The 20,777-nt window shown below is 46.9% G+C and overlaps 1 pseudogene; it reads left to right on the plus strand.

Moving 5' to 3' along the window:
- Positions 1-5,551: 5,551 nt before the first annotated feature.
- On the plus strand, positions 5,552-20,170 carry LOC132021829 (stromelysin-1-like; annotated as a pseudogene).
- The last annotated feature ends 607 nt before the right edge of the window (positions 20,171-20,777 follow it).

Below are 20,777 nucleotides of genomic sequence, written 5' to 3' on the forward strand. Positions count from 1 at the left end.
AATAAAGCCTTCTGTGTCGTTACTGTTTAATATACTTTCTAGTACATTTATTACATGATTATTTCCTGATGATAAAGACATACTTCCAAAGATTAGCATTCAAATTTGAAGTGGGAATAGACAAATACGTAGAATATTCACGTGGGGAGCTAGGATATGCAAAAAGTTGGACTATTCCCCTATTTTCATGGAATTTACATCCTGTAGAAGAGGTTAAAACCTACTTCCTGGGTCCCGTGTAAAGATTCCAAAATTGGCTATTGGTAGATACTTCTCCCTCTGAGCACGTTGGGGGCTCTGCTGTCCTGGGGTCCCACTCCCTGCCATTGTGGAGGAGAGGGGACTAGGGCATGGTGGGGGACCCGTATCGCCCCAGATGGAAACATGCAACCACTGGTGCAAACTTCTCTGGCGGCCCCACCTTGCCATGGGGATCGCGGAAGCCCAGAGGGAGCTTCCACGAGATGGAAGAAACCAGAATTCTCAGGCCACCACTCAAGACAATTACTCTGAACCTCAGTAGAGTTTGCTTAAGAAGTAAACTGTGGTGGTTCTAGACCACTAAGAGTCTGGATTTTGTTAAGGCCACACAACCTAGTTTTTCTTTATGGAGGTTTTCATGCCTTGTCTGGGGGAATGTTAATGTCAGCGGGGTCCCCAGTAGTAGCTCAGCCCATGGGGTGGGGGGCGTGTTCATGGTGTGTGCGGAATTTCCTAATACGAATATTATAAGGTACTCACGGTTCCGAGGCAAGCAGCTCTTGACTCAAGAATTTGGAAAGAAGTGTCACCTCTCCTTTGGCCAAGTCTCCCCTCTTCTAATGAACATTTTGATACTGAAGTGTATGTCGCATAAGTACAGAGAAATGTGCAGATGTCAATCACTAAGTCCTGTCACTGAGTTATGACAACGTGAACAGCCCACGTAACTCTCCCCCAGGATGAAGGAGTGCAGCATCGCCTCGAGATCCCGCTCAACACTCTCTGCCTAGCCCATGAGACTCAGAGCCTGAAACAGGAATACCTCAGTGGGGCCATTGGGGGCGGGGGGTTCTCAGGAGAAGATTGGCAAAACATTCTAGAGCATTCTGCAGCTAAAGAATGTGGTCCCAGATGGCTCCAATCCCATGAGCAAGGGCTCTGGAGCGAATCCTGCATCATGGTCGGCCCTACCAGAAGGCATGGGGCCAGGCGTCTGTACCTCAGGGTGGATCCATCCTCAGCTGAGGTCCGGTCTGGGGGAGAGGCAGAGCTCCCGGGCAATATGGCTCCCACTGGACAAAGAAACGGGATAAGTGGGAACAGCAAGCCACCGCCAGAGCCCCCCAGAGTAGCAGGAGAGTGCGTGGGCTGGTGCTGACGGAGGCTGGAGACGCAGCCAGCCACGTTCTCTACCCGTTCTCTGTTCCCCAGAGGCAACCGGCACACTGACTTTGAACCTCTGAGATGAAACCTACCTATTCTGGAACTGAACAAGATCAGGTTTATATCCTCCTGCGTCTACCTTGCTGCGTCCGGCACCACGTCTCTGCGCTTCGTTCACGGGCGATGCATTTTGACTTCTTACATTTGGGGTTTTTTGTAAGTTATGCTGCACTTTCGCAGGCATGTCTGCTGTTTTTGTACCTAACAGTGCCCCTGCTGAGCCATAGACGTCCATGAACAGGACCGCGGCAGACCTGCCCCCAGCCTCCGGGCCTCCCAGCCACAGCAGCAGGAACCCACTCTCTCCAGCTTTGATGCCAGCTTCTCGCCTTCCGGCTGCCCTCCCTGGGCCCATGCTTCCCGCTTCAGGGCTCAGGTGCCGCCTCTGCTGTTGCGGGTCCAGCTCTGCCGTCGACCTCACTCAGAACTCACGCAGAGGCAGCCTGCGAGGGAGAAGCCCCGCCGCGGGTGGAGCCATTGTCTTCAACGTGAGAGACACAGAGGAGTAAATGCAACGCCCTCTCTTGTCCCAGAGCGATGTTGTTACGACGCCGTTCAAGTGTGTCCTCAGCTGGTCCCACTCTAAGCAAGATGTTTCTCGTCTCTGCCTGGCCGGCAATCCAGCTTTGCATCGTCTCACCTCCTTTCCCTGTTTTGCTCTCCCCAACCCTCTGTATAGCCCTCTCTCCGGCTCTCAGGCTCCGCTTTCTAAGAATGCCGGGTTAAGCTTGCTTCTGCTGGGAGTGGGGTAGAGAGGACCCTTGGTATCACTGTGTCATCACAGCTACCAAGACTCTTCTCTGCCGTTGATGACGGAGAAGTAGAGATGGCTGAGGAGCAAAGGGCCATCAGCTGGCCGTGACACGTAGATGGCACGAGAGGGTTGGGGCTGTGGGAAGTGGGGAGTGGGCTGGTCAACCGCACTGGGACTTTGGTGGAAAGAAAGTCATTCGTTCAAGGCAGCCGAGCATCCACCGAAGACACACTGTGAAAGTCAAAAGACAAGGGTGACATTAAGGAGCTCCTCACCTGAAACTCCTTTCCCACTGTGTGTTAATTAACTAGAATTTAAATAAAAATTTTTAATAAAAACTTAAAAAAAAAAAGAAAGAAGTCTTATGAAAGTTAGAGGTAAGTAAGGCTCTGACTGCAGCTCATGCTGGGTCTGGTGGGCCCATGGACCATCCTGCGGCCATTTCTCTGGTCAGACTCTCCCCCGGGCTGGCTGACTGCTGGAGTTAGAGGCTTAGAGCCAGAAGGATCCACTGGAAGTTTCTGGAAAAGCTCCTCCCTACATTCTCTGTCAAGAAAGTCAATTAGAAGCAACAAAACCCATACCACCTCTGAAGGACTACAACGAGCCGTCAGACCCTTGAAGACTTAAAAGCCACAGGGATGGATGGGGCTCCCTTTCGTGACCCCATTCAGCTTAGCACCGGCCTGTGCAGAAACCAGGTGAACCGCGGGGGGTGATGCGGACTTCTGTCACCTCACCAGGTGTAGCATGCATCCTTGCGACGGGGTCCGACACGGTTGCTCCCCTGCAGCAAAACAACCCGCCCAGAATCTCGGCGCGCCGTGACGCAGGAGGAACAGTTGAGGATGTCGCTAACTTTCTACGGCCCAGACGCTCTGGAAAGTAGAGTGTTCACTAGTTTGTGCTTTGTTCTGGTTTTAAGCAAAGACCTAGCTTTTCTAGTTAGAGGCTTTGGGAAGAATTTAGCCTCCAACACTACCACAAATGGAAATAGACCTTTTTCCTAGACCCAGTCCATGTCTTGAAGAGGCACCGTGCTGGCCAGCGAACTTGTGAGAGTGTGAGATCCGCTCCACCGCGCAGGTCTCCGAGGTCTCAAGCAAACGACCCGAGCTTTTCCGAATCCTTGTTTCCTGTCTGTGACGAGGAGCCTGGATTAGCGGGACAGTGAGAGGGCTGACAGGAGAGCAGAAGCTGGAGGGTGAGCTGGAGGCAGTTTCAGGCGTCAGTCTCCAGAATGAGGGAGAACAATCAGAGAGTGTCCGAAAACGTGAGAGAAAGCCGTGGGAGAGAGCCAAGGTTCACAAGCCAAGAGGCTTTGGGTAAAAATGTAAGTAGTTATGGTTAGGATTCTTTTCATTTCTTTTTATTTATTTATTTATATTTATTTTCAGCGTAACAGTATTGTTTCTGCACCACACCCAGTGCTCCATGCAGTCTGTGCCCTCTCTATTACCCACCACCTGGTACCCCGACCTCCCTGCCCCTTCAAACCCCTCAGATTGTTTTTCAGAGTCCACAGTCTCTCATGGTTCACCTCCCCTTCCAATTTCCCCCAACACCCTTCTCCTCTCCATCTCCCCATGTCCTCCATGCTATTTGTTATGCTCCACACATAAGTGAAACCATATGATAATTGACTCTCTCTGCTTGACTTATTTCACTCAGCATCATCTCCTCCAGTCCCGTCCATGTTGCTACAAAAGTTGGGTATTCATCTTTTTATTTCTTTTTAAGATTTTAAGATTTTATTTGCTCCTTTGAGAGGGAGAGACAGGCACAAGCAGGGGGAACGGCGGCAAAGGGAGAAGCAGGCTCCCCTGGAGCAGGGAGCCGACGCAGGGCTCGATCCCACAACCCTGAGACCATGACCTGAGCCGAAGGCAGACGTTTTGGAAGGCCCGCAGACCGAGGAAGACCCTCAAAGGCTGACCGAGGAGGCCCGCAGGTGCGCGTGATGGTCAGCACCCTGGGTCCTCCTCTCCCACCTGGCCGCCGCCGGCCTCGCATCAGTAAGCCATTTTCCCGCTCCGAGTCTACCCCGTTGGGTTGTTCTAAGCATCAAGGGCCTGGCGCCCAGGGTTTGTACCTAGAAACACTTTAGCTTTTCTGTAAGGACCAATTCTGCACTTGCCCGACCGCGCGCACCCTGGAACGTGATCCACGTGAGGAGTTGGAGCCCCTCCGGGCCAGCCCGACGCGCCCGCCCGGGTCCTGAACTGCGCGCAGGTGCGCCGGGTCGGTGTGGATCACGCACGCGCAGGGACCACTTCGATCGCGCACGCGCCGGGTCCGGGTCGATCGCGCATGCGCCGCATCGCTCCCGCAAGAGCTGCTCCTCTTGTCAGTCAGAACCGCTGCGCCGCTTCCCGCGCGAGGTCATGCCGCGTCGTCCCCCCGCGTCGTCCGAGCACCGCAGAGCCGTCAGCGGGACGTGCCCACGCCGCCGAGGCGGTGACTCCGATGCAGACCAGCATCCCGGGCTGGCTGGGTGCTGGGGAGCACCGCCCGCGCACGCCGCCGACACGCTTCACCGGAAGACCCGGGAGCCGCGGAGAGAAGCCCGGTGCCCAGCGGAGGCCCGCAGGACGGCCGGTGAGGGAGGCTGCGTCCGCCCCAGTTTTCTTTCTTTATTTAGGTGAGAGAGCGAGCGTGAGAGGGGAGAGGGCCAGAGGCAGACGCGGACGCCCCGCCGAGCGGGGAGCCCGATGCGGGACTCGATCCCGAGACTGCAGGATCGTGACCGGAGCCCAAGGCAGTCGCTTAACCAGCTGGGCCACCCAGGAGCCCCCGTCCACCCCATTTTTACAGACGACGAAACCATGGCCCCCCAAAATGGTAGACCCGCTCCCTGTCCCGCTGTCCGCCCAGGCCGAGGGCCACCCACGCCGCCGTGCCCGAGCTAACCCTGTGGCCGAGAGCCGCCTCCCCCTGGAAGCCCACCGCGTGCCGGCGGCCAGCTTCCGCTGGGCGGGGCCGTGAGGGACTGTCCTTGCACAGTCGGGAACTGACCGTTCCGTGGCTTCAGCGGGACACGTCCTTCAGGCACGGTGGAGTTAATACTCTGGAGTGAGAGAAAATCGGGGTGCGGCTCTACAGAGAGTTCAGGGTCTCCGTATTAGTCAGCGGATTTTGTAGAAACAAGTCACTGCAGACCTGGGATGCGAGGAACACCGCCCTGGGCTGGGGAAAGCAGAGGGAAAGTGAGGTGGCCGGGAGGACTGAGCATCACTCCCCGTGCCCAGTCCCCACCCATCCCCTCCTGGGCACTTGGGGCTGGGGGCGATGAGGATGAGGACGAAAACATGTTTTTTAAGCGAAGAAGAAGAAGAAGCAAAGAAGAAGGTAGGATGTAGTTTTCAGCCCAATATGCGATCTGATTGGTTGCGAGGTAATGAGCTCTGGGGGGTGGCCACTGTGAGCCAGCCTGCCTTTCCGGAGTGCCTGGCGTCCACTCGGAGGGAGCGGACAGGACAGGACGGTCTGTGGGCTCCTCCCTTCCTCAGCAGAGCCTCCTTTCCAGCGCCGGCTTCCTCCGCTCGGGCCCCCCTTCCCCAGGGACAGCGAATCCGTCTGAAAATCAGTAAGGGCTGAGATCTGGAACTCCAGAAAGGAAGCCTCTCTCCTAGGATCTTCTGGAGCACAGCGCCCACAGTTCGACCAGAGTTATATCCACGCGTTCCTAACCTGCTTATATTTGAGTTTAAAATCCAGTCTTTTTAGAAGGAAACGGCCTGCTTTGGAAATGGCTGCTCGGGCACCACACGGCCAGGCCGCCTGGCCTGTTTCTCAACACACACACGGAGGTGAAGAGCCCGCCCTTCCTCCTCCGTGCAAACACAGAGACCAGTTCTTGGAAACCGGTCCTCCATCTTCATCCACGTTTAAAAGGGGAAGGCTTCCCACTACATTTTTATGAGTGTTCTTGATTTCAGATTAAGAAGAAAACACAGGTGTGAATCATGCTGTTCAGATAAAGCCCCGTCCCCTTATAAAGGACATCCGCCGAGGGGAGACACGGAAGCCGACAGCAGGTGTTCTCTCAAGTAAGGACAGTTGAGAGTGCAGCGTCTCGCCGTCCTCATGCTGCTGTGTCTGCCTGTCATACCCACTGAGGGGAGCCGCGAGCAAGGAGGACTCCGACGTAGACTTTGTGAAGGTACTTGGTGAGGGCGGCCACCGCAGCCGCGGCCCATCCCAGGGGCGGGAACAAATGTGCCGGCTTCGTCCCGCAACCCGGAGGAGGCTTGGACTGGTGGTCCCTGTGCAGGAATGAGTTAGCCCCAGGAAACCAGCAAGTGCTGGAGATGGGTTGTCGGTAGCTTTGAACGGAGAAGGGAAGCAAGGGGCAGGAAGGGCTTCGAACCCCTCCAGCTCATGGAAGAAGACACTAGCAGCTGTTTGGGGCCAAATGAGGGGAGCAAAGGAAAAATGCATGAAACGTCCCTGGCTTTAGAATGTCTGTGGTTGCAATAGGGAGGACAGACATACTCATTTTGATTTTCAAATAATTGTAGGTAGTAATTTTCATATCATTACTTGTCATGTGTAGGCAAAGGAATTTATCCTACATCAGTCTTGAACAGGGTCTGTATTAACAGTATAAATTTCGACCCCCTTTTTGCCTTTCAAAACCCCTCCTATTCTGTAGCTGGATGGAACTCCTTTACATGTCTTAGATGGGTTGCTGACAACTCATGAACTAGTTAATAAGGTCAATTTGATCTTTTATATTATTATGTTGAGTTTCTGTTGTTTACTACCCCATTAGCAATACCTGGAAGAGTACTACAGCCTTGCAAAAGATGTGAAACCATCTCTTAGAAGGGACGGTGTACCCCTCATTGAGAAAATCCGAGAAATGTAGAAGTTCCTCGGGTTGGAAGTGATGGGGAAGCTGGACATGGACACTGTGGAGATGGTGTGTAAGCCCAGGTGTGGCGTTCCTGACGTCGGCGGCTTCACCACCTTCCCTGGCATGCCCAAGTGGAGGAAAACCCACCTTACCTACAGGTAATGGGACAAAGAGGTTTTCACACACTACCCAGATTTTACTAATGACTATCACAGGAGAAAATAACTTCGTCAATTTTCCTCTTAAAGGATTATGACTTCTACACTGGATTTGCCAAGAGATGCTGCTGATTCTGCCACTGAGGAAGCCCTGAGCCTCTGGCAGGAGGTGACCCCACTGACCTCCAGGGCTGATGACGGAGAGGCTGACATAAAGATCTTCGCAGTTAGAAGTAAAACAAAGGGAAAAAAAACCCCACAAAAACCATGAAATGCATCCATTTATCTAGTTGCTATTGGGGGAGGGTGCTCCAAAGAGATCCGAATTTCCTATCCTTCCAATAAAAACACTTTCTCTGTTAGATCATGGAGACTTTAGCCCTTTTGATGGGTCCGGGACATGTTTTGGCGCATGCCTACCCACCCGGCCCCGGCATAAGAGTAAGTCTCCATTAAGAGATGCTCACTTGATGAGGATGAACTCTGGGTGGAGAATCGGTCAGGTGGGTCACCTACCTCTCGGGACGGTTTCAGGAGTAGCGTCTACCACTGTCCAAGAATACCTGGACCATTCAGAATGAGCAGTAAAGGTAACAAACTAATGACCACGATGTGGAATTAGGTCTGCGTGTCCTTCCTCCTCCCAGCAAGCGCAAACCTGGAGGCACCATTCCATCTCACTTCCACAACTTAGGGTCCCAAGGAGGTTTTAGAATGGGCATTTTCACAATGCTTTTGATGATTTTAACTGGAAATGATAAAGGTAGAATGAATTGCATTGAATCACTTCCAACCTAACATGTGCCCTTGGGTTTCTTCTTGTCTTTCCATTGAACTCTTTCTCTTAAAATATCAGCGAAAATGTCGGAAAATAAAGGAAATTGTTAAGTCCTCTATTTAAGTGAACCTGTAACTATCTCTAGCTTAGGAGCTTTTTTTTTTTCTTCCTAAGTTAATTCTGAAAGCTTTTACTAGGTTTAAACACAATGACTAAAGCTAACTACATTTTAGTTATTTTTTTTTCAAGTGGTGCCTGAAGTTTACAAACACTATTGAGAAAATTGCTATTTTCAAGATTGTTTGAATTTTTAATGCAAATGCAAAGAGCATCTTTACTGAGAGTAAAAAACTTGTGCTGCAAGAAATGTTCTTATTTTATTCAAACAACTATTCTGTTCTGCATAATTACTTGGAGGTTTGGTTAAATTAACTCTACTGTTAATTTCAATAAAAATGTTTATCATATAAAGAAAAGCTGAATTCAGCTGTCCTTGGGCTGCAGAAAACTGTTATTGGACATATTTCTGTTTTAAACTAAAGATTGTGTCTATCCCTTTTGGCACCTACTCCTGGAAAGGTTTTTAACCATCAAAAATTATTGGATTATTTTGAAAAGGAGGAAGAACAACTCTGGTTAAATCCCCACAGGAAATGACCAGTTTTTGTTGCATAAGAGTTTGAGGAATAACATAAATCCTCTGCGATTAATTTCAAACAAGGTTATCTCTGGCACATGTTACTAAATTTGAACAATAACCGACTTTGTATTTGTAGAGACAATGATGATTCACACATGATGACACGGTAGTCTTGGTACCTCCCAAAAAAATATCTTTTGGAAACGATGTTTATCATTGTCACTGTGGTGAAGTGACCAGCTTTCCCTGACCAAAGAGATGATTCTGAGTCCCTAGAACGTACGCTGGATGAAGGCATGGGGTCTTATGTGTGTGGTTCACTTTTGGGGCCCCAGGACCTGGAACAGGCCTGGCCCACGTGGTGAATGAGTTGAATTAGTGAATGAGTAATTGCTACATTTAAATCCCATCAGCCCCGTCCTGTTTCAGAAGGCACAGGTGCGTCTTGAGAAGTAGAAGTGTATCTTTACCTTTGCTGACAAATGCTACTACTTAAATTAATTTCAGAAAAAGTGTTTCTGGCACAATATTCAAATAGCACCAAAAGACAGAATGAAAAGAAAAATCTCTCTCCCACGTCTGACCTCTGCAGAGCCTTGTTCTTCCCGTATGGGGGACCACCTCGACCCACCCTTTGTCCCTTTACAAAAACACTCCATTCCCATACAAACATAAATAGGTGTATTTTTCCTGCTACTTTTTTCAAAAATGTTAATGAGTGCATAATATATCTATCATGGATGGACTTTTTTTTAAGATTTTATTCATTTATTTGACAGAAATCACAAGTAGACGGAGAGGCAGGCAGAGAGAGAGAGGGAAGCAGGCTCCCCGCCGAGCAGAGAGCCCGATGTGGGACTCAATCCCAGGACCTGGAGATCATGACCCGAGCCAAAGGCAGTGGCCCAACCCACTGATCCACCCAGGCGCCCCTATCATGGATGGACTTTTAGAATGCTTTGGGGCCAAGTGACAGCCGCCCCAAAATGTGTCACTTGGGCATCTCGAATATTTTAAATGAAAGTCACTCAGGAGCCAGCCTGGGCAGGAGGGACACCGAGACCGTCCTCTCCCTGAAAGCAGGGGGTGAACGTTCAGGTGAAGGGCGCCCTGCCCTCCCTGTTCCTGGAGGTAAAGACACGTCCTCATCACTGGAGATGGGGCATTTAGAGCAAGAAGGCCGTGTCCACAGCCCTTGCGAACTGTTACTACTGGGCTCTGCCAGCCCAAGTCTGTTTACAATTCCTTAGCAACCAAAGCTCCCAGAGTTACGTTTCCTTTGTCCCGCCGGTGCCTCACAGCTCCGTGCGCTCTCTGCCTCAAAAGTGTAACAGCTGCCCCCCTGGGTCATGTCTTCAGGTCTCAGTCTCATAACGGGGCTCTGTGTGCACATAATAAACTCTGGGTTTTTTTCTCCTGTTAATTTGTGTCATGTAAATTTACTTCTTTGTCCAGATGGAAGATCTTGAAGGTCAGGAGGAATTTTTCCTTCCCTTTGAACATTACTAAAGCGTAACAATTACATGGTCATGGATTTCATTACTCTGGGATCACAGGAAGGAAGATGGTCCCATACCAACTTCTGAGTTGCCATTGTTTGAAAGAGAGAGAATATGTTCCTTTATATACATATCTAAAGGAGAAAAACAATTGTAATTAATTTCTGTGTGTTCCAGATATTTCTGGCACAGATCGGAGTGGAGCCTTGAACTGAATTTCATTTGATTTCTACATTTTGGCCCTCTCTACCCTCAGGCTTGGATGCTGCATATGAAGTTACAAGCAAAGATACCCTTTTTGTGTTTAAAGGTAAGTGCTGTGCAAGAATTTTAATTCGATGAAATAACTTCCATTACAACAATTTCACCAAGACATTAATTTTCTCTATTAAATTAAATTTATTTTATTTAGTTTATTACTGTAAGGCCTAATGTTGATGCTTAAATAGGATGTGTACAAAGAACACTGTAAGTTATATTTTAAATATCCAGTAAGAGGGTGTCTGGATGGCTCAGTGGGTTAAGCGTCTGCCTTCAGCTCAGGTCATGATCCCAGGGTCCTGGGATCGAGCCCCGCATCGGGCTCCCTGCTCAGCAGGAAGCCTGCTTCTCCCACTCCCACTCTTCCTGCTCATGTTTGCTCTCTCACTGTCTCTCTCTGTCAAATAAATAAAATCTTTTTAAAAAAATTAAAAAAAACAAAATATCAATGAGACCTAAGTAATAGATGCTATTTCATGTTCATGAATAGAAAAATAGTAATAACTAATACAGAAATGTAACAATAATAATGTAATATAGTAGTATAGTATAATAATAGTAATGTAATATAGAAATGATAGACACAAATGATAGACACATCTGGATACATAAGGAATTTTCCATTCAAATGCCAAAATATTTTCTTTTCAAATGCCAAAATATTTTTCACAGAACTTCACAAATTAGTTCCATAACTTGTATGGAAGAGCAAAGGCCAAGAATAGGCAGGATGGGGCCCTGGGTAGCTCAGTCAGTTAAGCAGCTGCTTTTGGGTCCTGGGTCCTCGCATTGAGCCCCGCATCGGGCTCTCTGCTCAGCAGGGATCCTGCTTCTCCCTCTCCCTCTGCCTGCCTCTCTGCCTACTTCTGTTCTCTCTCTCTCTGTCAAATAAATAAAGTCTTTAAAAAAATAAAAAAGGAGGGTATGTGATTTGGTGAGTGCTGTGAAGTGTGTAAACCTGGTGATTCACAGACCTGTACCCCTGGGGATAAAAATATATGTTTATAAAAAATAAAAAATTTTAAAAAAAAAATAAAAAAAAAATAAAAATAAAAAAGAATAGGCAGGATGCTCCTGGAGAAGAAGAAGATGAGGAGGAATGTCCTTTATTGTAGCGCTTGGGCGGATGAAATAATGTAGTGTCAGTGCAAGGATGGGTGCAGTAGCTAATGGGACAGACACGGCCTCTCTGCTCCTGTATCAGATTTGTAAACTGCTGTTTCCACTTGTCCCACAGTTAATCTCCTCTTTGAGCTGCTATTACTTCTTGAATCAGTTTTGCTAGCATATTTTTCTAAAACTGTATTGACTTGTTGTGTTTTTAAGTCAACTGGTAAGGAACTTTCTGAGTGTTATTTTCTTATCTTCATTATTGCTGAAGTTTTGCTCACTTTGTCCTTCCTAATACTGAATCTTCATGCTTCTCTCTTTACCCGTCTCTGGGACTACAGGATGTGTAATGATTTTATTCATCCTCTCAGAGAATGAATGTTCAGCTTTGCTAATCCTCTATTGTGTTTTAATGGTCTATTTAAGTTGTTTCTGTCTGCAGCATTGTTGCCCCTTCTGTGCTGTCTTTGAACTTATTCTGTTGTGTTTTACACCTTAAGCTTGGTCCTTAACTTGTAGCCCTTTCTTCTTTTCTGGTGTAAACTTATACACCTGCAAATACCCCTTTCTCAGCTTTTGCTTCATTTCTACAAGGTTTGATATGTAGTGTTTATAATTTTGTTCATTTTTCAGGGTTTTTTTTTTTTTTTTTCAAATTCCGTTTTTAATTTTTTCCCTTGACTCTGAGTTTTGGGGAAAATGGTTAAACCTCAACCTGTGTGGGGATTTTTCGAAGTTAGGTATTTCTGACAATCTCACTTTTATGAGGAGTCAACGAAACGTTGTGACGCTGTGCCGGATGTCGCAAAGGGTTGTGTAGCTCTGAAGCACGGCACTCGGCCGTTAGTTCACCCAGCGCTTACACGGTCTTGCGACGAGCTGGGCACTGTGCTCGTTGGCGGGCGGCGAGCCCGAGCGAGGCTCCTGTTCTAGAGAAGGCGGCTGAGATGAAGCTGGGAGTGCGGACACACGGGCAGAGCAGGGTGGAGGGTCCAGCCGGGCCCCACACCCAGGAGGTGGAGTGGAGGAGGAGGTGCCGTTAAGGATGCGTGTTGAAGGAGAACTTTGCTGTGTGGTCCGGGGCCAAGCGTGTGGAGGGTAGGAAAGGTCTTCAGGGCAGAAGGCGCCGTCTGCCCCCGGGGGAGACTGCCCGGGAGCCAGGCGGATGGGATCGGCCTCACGCGGGTGAGGCAGGAGAGCCGCACCGCGACGGGCGTTTCAGACGTGTCAGCCCGGTGAGACGTGAGGCGGCGGTTCGGGATTGGCCTGGAGGGGAGGTGTGAGGAGGAGAAGCAGAGACGCTGAGGGTCCCGCTGCCCTAAGTCGCTGAACTCCGGGTGGCTTCCTAAGGTGTCAGAAGAAGCGCAGTCCGCACCTGTGACCACGAGATCCCAGGGAAAGTGTCCCGTAAGCAACCAACCTAGTGACACAGACACACGAACAGCTCCACGTTAGATACTTAGGTTAAGAAGTCACCAGTGACCAGGACCAGTCACCGTAATTATAAACTGTAATAAACTCTCCTATTTACAGATAATAAACATACGACCCAGAAAGGGCAGGGACCAGAGTTAACAGCTCATTGACTCACTCGCTCACTTGGAGCATATTGGTGAAATACTGGCTATTGCCTGGGCTTTGGGTTAGTGGTTGGAATTAAAACCAAGGATTCCGGTTTTGCACAAGAATGTACTAAAACCTTTTCTAAAACCACAAGTCTTCACTAAAATTTCTTGGCTTTCCTTTTTCAATAGGAAGTCAGTTCGAGGCCATGAGAGGAACGGAGGTACAGGCAGGTTATCCGAAAGGCATCCACACCCTGGGTTTTCCTGCAACTGTGGGGAAAATTGATGCAGCCTTTTCTGATAAGGAAAAGAAGAAAACGTACTTCTTTGTAGGGGACAAATGCTGGCGGTAAGACTCGGATGGAATGGCTTTGTATGAAGCCTTGTTAGGGAAATTACCCTCTTTCCTGAAGGAACTCCCCCACTCCCACCCTCTACCCTGCTCTAACTAACAACCTTCTGATTGTGAAGAAGACAACTTACAGTTACTCAGCTTCTCCCATATAGTAATGGGCTCTCAGAATGGCTGGGTACTGGGTCATAGATCCAGAGACCAGAAGACATCAGGAGAGGCCACCTGCGGTCGTCCAGACACCAGGCCCCCATGGGAAGTGCAGGTGTGTCAGGCTGTAGAGACAGGGTCTACAGGGCAGGTGCAAGAGCAAACGAGGAGCTTTTCAGCCAAATGACGAACTCACTTCCCATGTCTTGTGCTTGTGGTCCTCATGCATTTCTGGCAGGAAGGCATCAGGCCTCTGGGTCGAGGCTTGGAAACTTGACCTCAGACATATGTAGAGAGAACTCCCATGGCACAACCTGATACTCTGGTCCCTGGAGAAAAAAGTTTCTGTGCTAAGCTTATCATCCAGGAAAGTGATAAATTTTTGTAGTCCTAAAATGTTTGACACTTGTTTCTCCTGACTTGAGAGGGATCTGGGATCCCACACTGGGGCAGTAATACTACGGCGTGCGTGACGTGGAGCTGTGTTTTCTTTACTCGGTACAGATTTGATGAAAACAGCCAGTCCATGGAGCAAGGCTTCCCCAGACTGACAGCAGATGACTTTCCCGGGGTTGCAGAGGTTGACGCCATGTTTCAGCAGCACTTTGGTAAGGAGGCACTCCTTTCGTTGCCAATGGGGATGCTCGGGGGCATTTTATGGTATGAAAATCACATGAAGAATCTGAATGATTTTCAAATCACTCAATCTTATACCCTTTTTATTCTAAACTTCTGAACATTTTAACTTTCTAATTTCTGTAATTGGAGTTTAAATTTTGTTTTTCCTGAATAATTTCCAAGTCTCTGCTTCATACCTGCCCATACTGCCAAAGGTGCTTTCTCACACCACGTGACTCAGGTCACTACGTTGCTATAAACATGCAACCAGGTGCGAGCTAAGCTTACGGACGGCAAGTGTCGTCCTTTCTCATCCTCTTGCCTGCTCTCTTCCATCCCATCCAGACCTGCCTGGACTTCTGCGGCAGTCACGCATTGCCTACATTAAATAATTCACTTGCTAAAAAAAAAATAATAGACTTCCCATGTCCTTGAGATAGACGAAATTTGATCCCTGGTAACGGGCAGATGAGAAGGTAACAGCTGTGCTCGTTCTAAGACAATTTGCAGGGAGATGGGAGGGAGGGTCTGAGGATCCTAACACATGAGGCTCGTGATCTTATCACTAAGACAACTTGACTTTGGTGCATATGGAGTGGGCAGTGGGCCTCCAGGGCTTTGTACGATTGGCCTGATGCTCTTGGGTCCAATTGCCCCCCCACTACACTTTAAGACCTAGTGGGGTAAGCGGGAGTTTTTTTTTATACTTTAATTGTTTTTTTAATTTTTATTTATTTATTTTGAAATTAATAAAATGCAAATTTATTTTGAAAGATAGAGAATTCATAGGAGCTTTTGAACAGGCTGAATCAGGATACTATAATTCTCAGCATGTGTGATTCCCAGCATTACATTTTTCTTTTTTTTAGCATTTTTAAAATATTTTTTCAGCATAATAGTATTCATTATTTTTGCACCACACCCAGTGCTCCATGCAATCCGTGCCCTCTCCAATACCCACCACCTGGTCCCCCCAAGCTCCCACCCCCCCACCCCTTCAAAACCCTCAGATTGTTTTTCAGAGTCCATAGTCTCTCATGGTTCACCTCTCCTTCCAATTTCCCCCAACTCCCTTCTCTCCATCTCCCCTTGTCCTCCATGCTATTTGTTATGCTCCACAAATAAGTGAAACCATATGATAATTGACTCTCTCTGCTTGACTTACTTCACTCAGCATAATCTCTTTCAGTCCCGTCCATGTTGCTACAAAAGTTGGGTATTCATCCTTTCTGATGGAGACATAACACTCCGTAGTGTATATGGACCACATCTTCCTTATCCATTCGTCCGTTGAAAAGAATCTTGGTTCTTTCCACAGTTTGGCGGCCGTGGCCATTGCTGCTATAAACATTGGGGTACAGATCGCCCTTCTTTTCACTACATCTGTATCTTGGGGTAAATACCCAGTAGTGCAATTGCAGGGTCATAGGGAAGTTCTATTTTTAATTTCTTGAGGAATCTCCACACTGTTCTCCAAAGAGGCTGCACCAACTTGCATTCCCACCAACAGTGTAAGAGGGTTCCCCTTTCTCCACATTCCCTCCAACACATGTTGTTTCCTGTATTGCTAATTTTGGCCGTTCTAACTGGTGTAAGGTGGTTTTAATTTGAATCTCCCTGATGGCTAGTGATGATGCACATTCTTTCATGTGTCTATAGCCATTTGTATGTCTTCATTGGAGAAGTGTCTGTTCATATCTTCTGCCCATTTTTTGATATGATTGTCTGTTTTGTGTGTGTTGAGTTTCAGGAGTTCTTTATAGATCCTGGATATCAACCTTTTGTCTGTACTGTCATTTGCAAATATCTTCTCCCATTCCGTGGGTTGCCTCTTTGTTTTGTAGACTGTTTCCTTTGCTGTGCAGAAGCTTTGATCTTGAGGAAGTCCCAAAAGTTCATCTTTACTTTTGTTTCCTTTGCTTTTGGAGACATATCTTAAAAGAAGTTGCTGTGGCTGATATCGAAGAGGTTACTGCCTGTGTTCTCCTCTAGGATTCTGATGGATTCCTGTCTCATTGAGATCTTTTATCCATTTTGAGTTTATCTTTGTGTATGGTGTAAGAGAATGGTCGAGTTTCATTCTTCTGCATATAGCTGTCCAGTTTTCCCAGCACTATTTATTGAAGAGACTGTCTTTTTTCCACTGTATATTTTTTTCTGTTTTGTCGAAGATTATTTGACCATAGGGGCATCTGGGTGGCTCAGTGGGTTAAGCGGCTGCCTTCGGCTCAGGTCATGATCTCAGGGTCCTGGGATGGAGCCTCACATCAGGCTCTCTGCTCAGCAGGAAGCCTGCTTCCTCCTCTCTCTCTCTCTCTCTGCCTGGCTCTGTGCCTACTTGTGATCTTTCTCTCTGTCAAATAAATAAATAAAATCTTTAAAAAAAAGAAAAAAGATTATTTGACCATAGAGTTGAGGGTCCATATCTGGGCTCTCTACTCTGTTCCACTGGTTTATGTGTCTGTTTTTATGCCAGTACCATGCTGTCTTGGTGATCACAGCTTTGTAGTAAAGCTTGAAATCAGGTAACGTGATGCCGCCAGTTTTATTTTTGTTTTTCAACATTTCCTTAGCAATTCGGGGTCTCTTCTGATTCCATACAAATTTTAGGATTATTTGCTCCAGCTCTTTGAAAAATACTGGTGGAATTTTGATGGGAATGGCATTAAAAGTATAGACTGCTCTAGGCAGTATAGACATTTTTAACAATGTTTATTCTTCCGAGAGCATGGAATGGTCTTCCATCTTTTTGTATCTTCTTCAGTTTCTTTCATGAGTGTTCTGTAGTTCCTTGAGTACAGTTCCTTTACCTCTTTGGTTAGGTTTATTCCCAGGTATCTTATGGTTCTTGGTGCTATAGTGAATGGAATCAATTCTCTAATTTCCCTTTCTGTATTTTCATTGTTAGTGTATAAGAAAGCCACTGATTTCTCTACATTGACTTTGTATCCTGCCACATTACTGAATTGCTGTATGAGTTCTAGTAGTTTGGGGGTGGAGTCTTTTGGGTTTACTGTATAAAGAATCATGTCATCTGCGAAGAGAGAGAGTTTGACCTCTTCATTGCCAATTTGGATACCTTTTATTTCTCTTTGTAGTCTGATTGCTGTTGCTAGAACTTTTAATACTATGTTGAACAAGAGTGGTGAGAGTGGGCATCTTTGTCGTGTTCCTGATCCCAACGGGAAGGCTGCAAGCTTTTTGCCATTGAGGATGATATTTGCTGTGGGTCTTTCATAGATAGATTTTATGAAGTTCAGGAATGTTCCCTCTATCCCTATACTTTGAAGCATTTTAATCAGGAACAGATGCTGGATCATCGAAGCAGAAAATCAATAAGGAAACAAGAGCATTGAATGACACGGTGGACCAGATGGACCTCATAGATATATACAGAACATTCCACCCTAAAACAACAGAATACTCATTCTTCTCAAGTCCACATGGAACCTTCTCCAGAATAGACCACGTACTGGGTCACAAATCAGGACTCAACCGATAGCAAAAGGCTGAGATTACTCCCTGCATATTCTCAGAACACAATGCTTTGAAACTGGAGCTTAATCACAAGGAAAAGTTCTGAAGGAACTCAAACACCTGGAAGCTAAAGACCACCTTGCTTAAGAATGCTTGGATCAACCAGGATATCAAAGAAGAACTGAAATAATTCATGGAAACCAATGACAATGAAGACACTTCGGTCCAAAACCTATGAGATACAACAAAGGCAGTCCTAAGGGGGAAATACATAGCCATCCAAGCCTCCTTCAAAAAAAATAGAAAAATCCAGAATACACCAGCTGTCTCTCTACACCTTAAGGAACTGAAGAATCAACAACAAATTAAACCAACTCTACACATAAGAAGGGAAATAATCAAGATTAGAGCAGAGATCACTGAGGTAGAAACAAGAGATACAGTAGAACGTATCAATGAAACTAGAAGCTGGTTTTTTGAAAGAATCAATAAGATCAATAAGCCATTGGCCACACTAATCCAAAAGAAAAGAGAGAAATCCCAAATTAATAAAATTATAAATGAAAAGGGAGAGATCACAACTAACACCAAGAAAGTAGAAACAGTCATCAGAAGTTATTAACAACAGTTATATGCCAATAAGCTAAGCAACCTAGATGAAATGGATGCATTCTTGGAAAACTATAAACTCCCAAAATTGAACCAGGAAGAAATTGACAACCTAAATAGACTGAAATCTAGTAATGAGATTGAAGCAGTGATCAAAAACCTCCCAAAAGGGACACCTGGGTGGCTCAGTTGGTTAAGCCACTGCCTTCAGCTCAGGTCATGATCCCAGGGTCCTGGGATCAAGTCCCACATCGGGCTCCTCGGTGGGGAGCCTGCTTCTCTCTCTGCCTCTGCCTGCTTGTGCACTGTCTCTCTCTCTCTCTCTCTGACAAATAAATAAATAAATAAAATATTTAAAAAAAAAAAAAAAACCTCCCAAAAAACAAGAGCCCAGGACCTGATGGATTCCCTGGGGAATTCTACCAAACTTTCAAAGAAGAAATAACACCTATTCTCCTGAAGTTGTTTCAAAAAATTGAAGCAGAAGGAAAACTTCCAGACTCTTCTATGAAGCCAGCATTACCTTGATCCCCAAACCAGGCAAAGACCCTACCAGAAAGGAGAATATCAGACCAATATCACTGATGAATATGGATGCTAAGATTCTAAACAAGATCCTAGCAAACAGGATTCAATAGCACATTAAAAAGATTATCCACCATGGGATGCCTGGGTGGCTCAGTTGGTTAAGCAGCTGCCTTCGGCTCAGGTCATGATCCCAGCGTCCTGGGATTGAGTCCCGCATCGGGCTCCTTGCTCCGCAGGGGCCCTGCTTCTTCCTCTGACTCTGCCTTCCACTCTGTCTGCCTGTGCTCGCTCTCGCTTGCTCTCTCTCTGACAAATAAATAAATAAAATCTTTAAAAAAAAAAAAAAAAAGATTATCCACCATGACCAGGTGGGATTCGTCCCCCGGCTACAAGGATGGTTCAACATTCGCAAATCAATCAATGTGATAGAACAAATCAGTAAGAGAAGAGAGAAGAACCACATGGTCCTCTCAATTGATGCAGACAAAGCGGAGTATTTAAAATACCATAGAGTTTTATTACTTTGGAGACTGCATAATCTAATGTTTTAAGAGCTCTGGCTTTGAAATCTGAGAAGATGGAGTTCTTCCTCCATATTTCCTTAGAGATGTTACCTTGGGGAAACCACAAACTCTCCCTAACTTTCACTTTGTTCTCATTAGTGACCTCTCCCATTTTTCGGGGAAGGAGAGATGCCACAAATCACAGAGCACACGCGTGCGGCCACTGATCACTGCCGTCCTGCACTAGCTCGCTCTTGTTCTGAGTTATGTGTGGTGCAGAATGGATTCACTCGAAGATCTCTCATTATTTCCCTCATCTGTATTTCCAGGATCTTTCTATTTCTTCAGAGGACCATTACAGTTTGCCATTGACCCCAATGCCAGGACGATAATACACACACTGAAGAGTAACAGCTGGTTGTACTGTTAGATGAGAAAAGAAGATTGATTCAAATGAATATAATAATTATTCGCCTAATTTATTATAAGTCCACATGATGAGTTTCCCCCTCTGTTTAGTGGCCAAAGAGCTTGAGCTCTGTAGACATGGTCATGGTCCTGGAGCTTTGATCTGGGCCCCTTTACTTGCTGTCGGATCACGCTGAATGGAAGTTGGAGGCAATGGCGGGCACCAAAGAATGTATCTCCGTGGGTGTTTTATTTGGTATTTAATAAAGATTTTTAATTTTGACCCATTCCTTCTTCCTAGAATAGTTCACTTTTAATACAATGACCATAGTGTGGGTTGAGCCCTTCCCTGAAGTTCTGTCAGTGGTGCAGAAGGAGGACATCTTCCGTGACGGTCCCAGGGGCGGTCGTGCGTCCTCCCCGGTTCTCTGTCCCTTCACCCACAGGACGTTCTTTCCACCTCCGGATCTTTACGCATTCCTAACACATCGGAGGAAGAAAGAGCTTGGTCAACAGTAGTCGTGTAGGACTGGGTCTGGACAAAGTCGGGAAACAGAGTTCGAGAATGTTTGGATTTAAGAAGCAAATTGTGCAGTGTGTGTTCTCACTTACATGAAACAAAACTAGTCTGAAATCCAGCCGCCTATTTTTTTTTTTTTAACCCAAATGTTCTCTTAGTGGTGCCTCTTCACTGCCCTGGAAGCTCAGTTGCTCTATTGTCCTCAGTAGAATGTTCTTTGCTTCCCGTTTTCTCGGTGGTAGTGGCCGAGTAGTCACAGACTCTGAGCACCTGCCAACCTGGGACAGGCTTGTGGCCACAGAGTCGTGCGCCTCCCACCCCACGGGGGGCCACCAGGAACTTGCTCCCTCTCCTACCGAGTCACTCAGATAACAGACACGGTGTCAAGGATGAGGAGTCGGGCAGTGACAGAGACTCATGGAGCCCCACCTCTTCGAGTTCCATATGGTGGGAGTAAGAAATCAAGCACAACCAACACAAATAGATAGGGAATTATGAGGTTGTTATTAAAGAAATGACACAGTGAAGGGGAGAGCGGTGCTGGGGCTGGGGGAGCTGCCCGCT

Source organism: Mustela nigripes, chromosome 1 (assembly GCF_022355385.1).
Source record: "Mustela nigripes isolate SB6536 chromosome 1, MUSNIG.SB6536, whole genome shotgun sequence".
Taxonomy (NCBI): domain Eukaryota; kingdom Metazoa; phylum Chordata; class Mammalia; order Carnivora; family Mustelidae; genus Mustela; species Mustela nigripes.